General features: G+C 34.8%; 1 protein-coding gene across 1 annotated transcript in view; it reads left to right on the forward strand.

Annotated features, from left to right (window-relative positions):
• Window positions 1-6,407, forward strand: part of LOC110452720 (E3 ubiquitin-protein ligase DTX1-like) — a 33,123-nt gene that overhangs the window by 5,813 nt on the left and 20,903 nt on the right. The window lies entirely within an intron of this gene.

The raw sequence follows: 6,407 nt of genomic DNA on the forward strand, positions 1-6,407 counted from the left end.
CGTCCGTCGTCCGTCCGTCGTCCATCCCTCTGCCCGTCAACTTATTCTTTGAGCGACTTCTTCTGAAGAACTTTAGGGCCTAGGGTTATGATATTTTGCCAGTAGGTACCTGGGATGGAGTACTATAAAGTGTTCTCATTAAAATGAACTTGACCTACTTTCAAGGTCACAGGGGTCAAATATGTTAAAAACTTTAACAATCTTCTCAAGTTCCATAAGGCATAGGGTTATGATATATTGCCAGTAGGTATCTAGGATGGAGTGCTATAAAGTTTTTTCATTAAAATGACCTTGACCTAGTTTCAAGGTCAAAGACATGATTTCATAAATATCGCTCGAACATAGTTGTCAACCTCTGAAATCTCCAATGAGGGAGATCTACCTCATTCCACATTTCCAAATATGGAGCTTTGCTTTGCTTTGCTTTGCTCAATTTATCTTTCCCTTTTTATGTATCAAAATAAGTCCAAAAAAAATCATGTGATTCAGACACCTGTTATGATCATTGCACACACTCTGCACTAAGTAGAAGATCATTTGACCACAGGATGCAGATTTTGAGTTTGTGTGAGTTATGAGGGAGATTGGTAAATTATAGTCAAAATGAGGGAGGGTTTACAGCTATCCGGCTCTTATAAAATCCACGGGGAGAATTATTGCCTTGTTATTATGCCCCAGAGGTGTCCTTGCATTGTTGTGAACTGAATTCAGGTCTCATGTAGAGTAATTACAAGGTGTGGATGAAAGCTTACGTGACATTTCCAAAGAACAAACTTCAAATTCCTTGGATTTTATTCCATCAATACGTTTCTTCTCCTGATTAGTTTTATGACAATGATTCTAATAATTTGTGCGTATACGTAATTTATGGGGATTCTGAAAAACCCCAGTAAACAACAGAAATTAATTAAATTGTCATATTTCGTAATTAGTGAGTCTATGATGTGAAGCCACAAGAACAAGAAAAAGATAAGGTTATACATAACAAGGCATGCTCGATTTGTGCTCACATGGCCCCAAAAAAGCCGACCAGCTATAGCTAGACGGGGCACTAAGCTTGAATGGAATAAATATTACACCGGCTATCTTGATCCGCCAGGCCAATATTGTTAACATTTTTCAGTAGCCTTGTTTTTCACAATGTTTTTCAAACATCTTAGATGCTAGTTTTCAGCAATACTTTCCTTATCAATGATAATTGCATGCGTGTTGCATTTTAAATTCAGATATAAAATATTTATTGTTAAACAATCCTTTTCAATATTTTAAGATCATGAGTAATGCTATCTTATAACTTGAAATAAGAAATGTAAAAATGTCATGTTGAGACTTCACTTTGTACAAATATAATTTTGAATGTGTGTTTGACTTAAGTCTTAATTTTTTGATGGATTAATTATAAAGGCTTACTAGCATTTTGTACATTGTATATTGTGCATAGATATTGGTATCAAATAGCATACATTATTAGCAATAAGGGCAAGTGAGCTTATGTCATGGTGCGGTGTCGGTCTTCCGTCCGTCCTTGTCCGTCAACTTTTCCCTTAAACAACTTCTTCTGAAGAACGGACAGGCCTAGAGTCATGATATTTGACTGAAAGTTTTGTTGGTAGGAGCCTGACAAAGTTTGATAACGAAAATGACCTTGACCTACTTTCAAGGTCACAGGGGTCAAATATGTCAAAAACTTCAAACAACTTCTTCTGAAGAACTAAAAGGTATAGAATCTTCATATTTGGCCAATGGATTCCTGGGATGGAGCCCGGCAAAGTTTGAGGATGAAAATGACCTGGACTTTCTTTCAAGGTCACAGGGGTCAAATGTTTCAAACACTTCAAAGGACTTCTTCTGAAGAACTGAAAGGTATAGAATCTTTGTATTTGGCTGGTGGCTTCCTGGGATAGAGCCCGACAAAGTTTAAAAACGAAAATGACCTTGACCTACTTTCAAGGTCACAGGAGTCAGATATGTCTAACGCTTAGAACAAGTTCTTCTGAAGAACTCGAAGGTATAGAACCTTAATATTTGGCTGGTTATTTTCTGGGAAAGAGACCAAAAAAGTTTGCGAATCACAGCGTTCAAATATGTCAAACGGTTCAAAGTACTTCATAAAATTATAATATTTGGCTGGTGTCTTCCGGGGATAGACCTCACAAAAGTTTGCGAATGAAAATCGCCTTGACCTACTTTCAAGGTCACAGGAGTCAGATATGTCTAACGCTAAAAACAAGTTCTTCTGAAGAACTCAAAGGTATAGAAGCTTAATATTTGGCTGGGTATTTTCTGGGAAAGAGACCAAAAAAGTTTGCGAATCACAGCGTTCAAATATGTCAAATGGTTCAAAGTACTTCATAAAATTATAATATTGGGCTGGTGACTTCCTGGGATAGAGCTCACCAAAGTTTGCGAATGAAAATGACCTCAATCTACTTAAGATCTAGAGGTCACAGAGGTCAACAACATTTTAAAGGATTTGTTCTCAAGAACTAAAAGGAATGGATTCATAAGATTTGGCTGGTAGCATTTTGGAATAGAGCTAACCAATTTGAGAAGGAAAATGACATTGACCTACTTACAAGGCCACAGGGAAAAATATGTCAAGCAACTTCTGAAGAAAAATCAAAAAGCATAGAATCTTATAATAATATCTTGCTGGTAGTTTCAACAGATGGAGCCAGCAAAGTTTGCGAGGGAAATATTTTAGTGCAATATAATATTTAATGAGAATATTTTGCTATGACTGCTTAAATATTCAGGTGAGCGTTACAGGCCCTCTTGGACCTCTTTTGTTAATATGTATACATGTACGGTAATACGTATATATACATGTACATGTTACTAATGGACATGGCTAGGCAGACATGGTCCTAATTTACTGAACCAGTGCACGTGGGCGAAGTTGCTATTAGTCGGTCACACTGTAGTCTGAACCATATTCAACATAATAGTTGCACAGTTTGCAACCATATGTTATCAGTGTTAACATATAAACTTTATTTATTTTACAACAATTATGAAACAAGTTATTTCAACTTATATTAATCACTCTTGTTGGCCCGGATGTTAGTGCGTACAGGTCTTAGTGTGGGAGGAAACTGGAGTACCCGGAGAAAACCCAGGTGGTCGGGCAGGTGACCCCAATTTTTCATGTCCGATCGGGGAATCGAACCCCGGCCGCCTTGGTGAAACGCAAGTGCGCTATCCATTGTCAGTGTTATTTTGTTGTAAATTCTAAAATTTTTCCTCCCATTCCTGTATGACTACTGTACACAGTAAGAAAGGGGTGTTCAAAGAAATATCTGTCATGCATCCTGGGATATTCACAGTTCAGTAATGAATCGTTGAAAATGCAATTAAATCTTTCTATGAAAACATAAGTTCCACGAGAATTGCCAGATAAAAGTAAAGTAATTAGCCTGTAACAGCTAAATAAGATCTGCATGTGACATATTTGGCAATTTGCATTGAAACATGATATTACAAGGAATTCTGTCCTATCACATGATATAAAACATGCGGTTATTAGGTTGAATACGACACCAGTCCGAATGTCCTACACACTTCCACCAGTGTGTGGTCTTCAATATTGATCTGTTGGCTGTACTGGTCTGTCATGGTAATGTTGGTATGGAAAGTCGCAGTAATAGAGCCAGTAACCTCATCTTCATGAAAACACCCATTTTAAGCTGTTGAAAACAAAAGTCCCCAAACAGTCCGTAATATCCTGGCTAGAAATGGAATGAAAGACTTTGAAAATGGATGTTTCTGCGACTTAAACATCTATAACTGTATGAACTTCTTTATAATGTGTAAATGTTGATCCTGGGTTCCGGTGTAAAAATCTTAATCTAGCTGATAATTGTGAAGTTCTATAGAACATAAGAAAGATATTGGTGTTTCAGGTTTAAAAAATTATACATATCACCTTTCTACTTTAGAATGCCTATGTCGTTTACCTTATTATTTTATAGGGAACCCTCGATATAATGCCCCCCGTTTTCTTTGCTATGTGATTTACCGCCAACATATTTCAATTTGCTCTTTTCTCGTTTTCTTATATATGAATTCCTCATACATTTACTTCAATTTAATGCCAAACCCCCTTTATTATGCCAAATTTGCTATTGGATAGATGGTGGCAGTATAACAAGGTTTTACTGTAAATCTAAATAGACCCCCATTAACATTTTATTTCTAAAAACTTTTTCTCTGTTATCTACCATAATGCTAACAATTATTATACAACTATACTTTTTGTTACTTTAACCTTTTTTGAACAACTGTTAAATGACGCCTTTAACTTTTAATGACTCGCTAATCATGGTTTAACGACATCGTTAATTTGACGATAGTTTTGAACAGCTGCGGCCCTGGTAATTAACGAAATTTGAAACACAACATCTATTTTTGTTTGACCTGAAATCGGATGGATTTTATCTTATGATATTAACCGAGGTAGGTAATGAATTCAGTACCATATATTGATCCTCAAGCTCATTTACAAGTTGTTTAAACTGTATCAACATATCAAGTTTAACATCGTTTACACATGGTGTCAACTCTGTCAACAGATCAAATCAAACTCATAAACAAGTTATTTCAACTTTATTAATTGATAAATTTAACAGATTAACAGCATTTAATACATGTAACTGATAAATAAAGGTCAATTATATAATTACCTGATAATTAAATACATTAATTGATAAATTTAACAGATTGATAACATTTAATACATGTAAATGATAAATAAAGGTCAATTAACTGATAATTAAATCCATTAACTGGTAAATTTATCTCCAGTACTGTAATTATAATGGATAAATTCTCAATTTTCCCCTAAACACCCCCTGCTATGTACACTGACTAATCAATATAATACAATAGATGTTTTAGATCCCTCAGTGTGTCTGAGTAGGCAGGTGTCAGTATACATCAATCAATATTTATCAGTCATGAGGTGAAAATTTTGTTACATTGACCTGAGAAAGTGATATTGACTGAGACAAAGCCATATAACTACATATTTAATACAAAAGTCTTTAACAATCTCAACAGATATAAGCAATCTCAACAGATATCAGCAATCTCAAAAGATATTTAACAATCACAACAGATATAAGCAATCTCAAAAGATATTTAACAATCACAACAGATATAAGCAATCTCAAAACATATTTAACAATCACAACAGATATAAGCAATCTCAAAAGATATTTAACAATCACAACAGATATAAGCAATCTCAAAACATATTTAACAATCACAACAGATATAAGCAATCTCAAAAGATATTTAACAATCACAACAGATATAAGCAATCTCAAAAGATATTTAACAATCACAACAGATATAAGCAATCTCAAAAGATATTTAACAATCACAACAGATATAAGCAATCTCAAAAGATATTTAACAATCACAACAGATATAAGCAATCTCAAAACATATTTAACAATCACAACAGATATAAGCAATCTCAAAAGATATTTAACAAACACAACAGATATTAAGAAATCTCAACAAATGTTAAGCAATCTCAACCGATATTTAACAAACACGACAGATATTGAACATTTGAAGTGAATCATTATTAGCCTGTTAGCAGACACTTATACATATACATTAACTGCATACTGCTGCATATTATACAAGTCACTGCAGCAATGCACAGTTCCACGCTGCTCCCAGCTGATACGACGCTGTAATCAGCTTTCAGTGATGCTCCTCTGTGGCTGTTATGAATTATACAGATTTATTACCATAGTATCAAAACATGTACAGGTAAGGTTTTGGTTACATCTCTCACCTGTAGAAATTTTCAGGTAATTTTAGGCAGGGGCCTTCTAGTGTGTGGGTGGGGGTATTGTTATTGCTTTGTCAGTGCTTCAATTGTGTGTGTGTGTGTGTGTGTGAATGTGTATGTGTCCGTCTATTAAGTAAAAACCTTGTGCATAACATAGTTCTACCCCTGGTTTGTAGGTTATCAGTCAAGGTTTTAAATGTCAAAGTCAAGGTTAAAATGTCAAAGGTCAGCGGGCAAATTAAACGGGGCAGGGGTATAGGGTATGCTCACTTTGTTATTACATTGTATTTCTTACTGAATTAAGTAATTTCTCCATTGGATAACATTTAGTAATAACATTAAACTCTTAACCAGTATCTATGTTTTTTTTTCATTAATTATCTCAGCATCATTCTTTTTCATGAATATTGATATAAGATTTCTGGGGATTGACAGGGATTCTTCTCTGCATGTTAGTCTGTTAATTTAACTTGAAAGAAGACATTTGGATAAAATATCCAACTTGAAACAGTCTCAAACTGTCAAAGGATTGTGCACAATATGCAAAATAAGCTGATTTTATAGGTAGCTAGATATTAGTATTGGGGTGGGGGTGGGGGGT

Source organism: Mizuhopecten yessoensis, unplaced genomic scaffold, assembly GCF_002113885.1.
Source record: "Mizuhopecten yessoensis strain PY_sf001 unplaced genomic scaffold, ASM211388v2 scaffold6847, whole genome shotgun sequence".
NCBI classification, from domain to species: domain Eukaryota; kingdom Metazoa; phylum Mollusca; class Bivalvia; order Pectinida; family Pectinidae; genus Mizuhopecten; species Mizuhopecten yessoensis.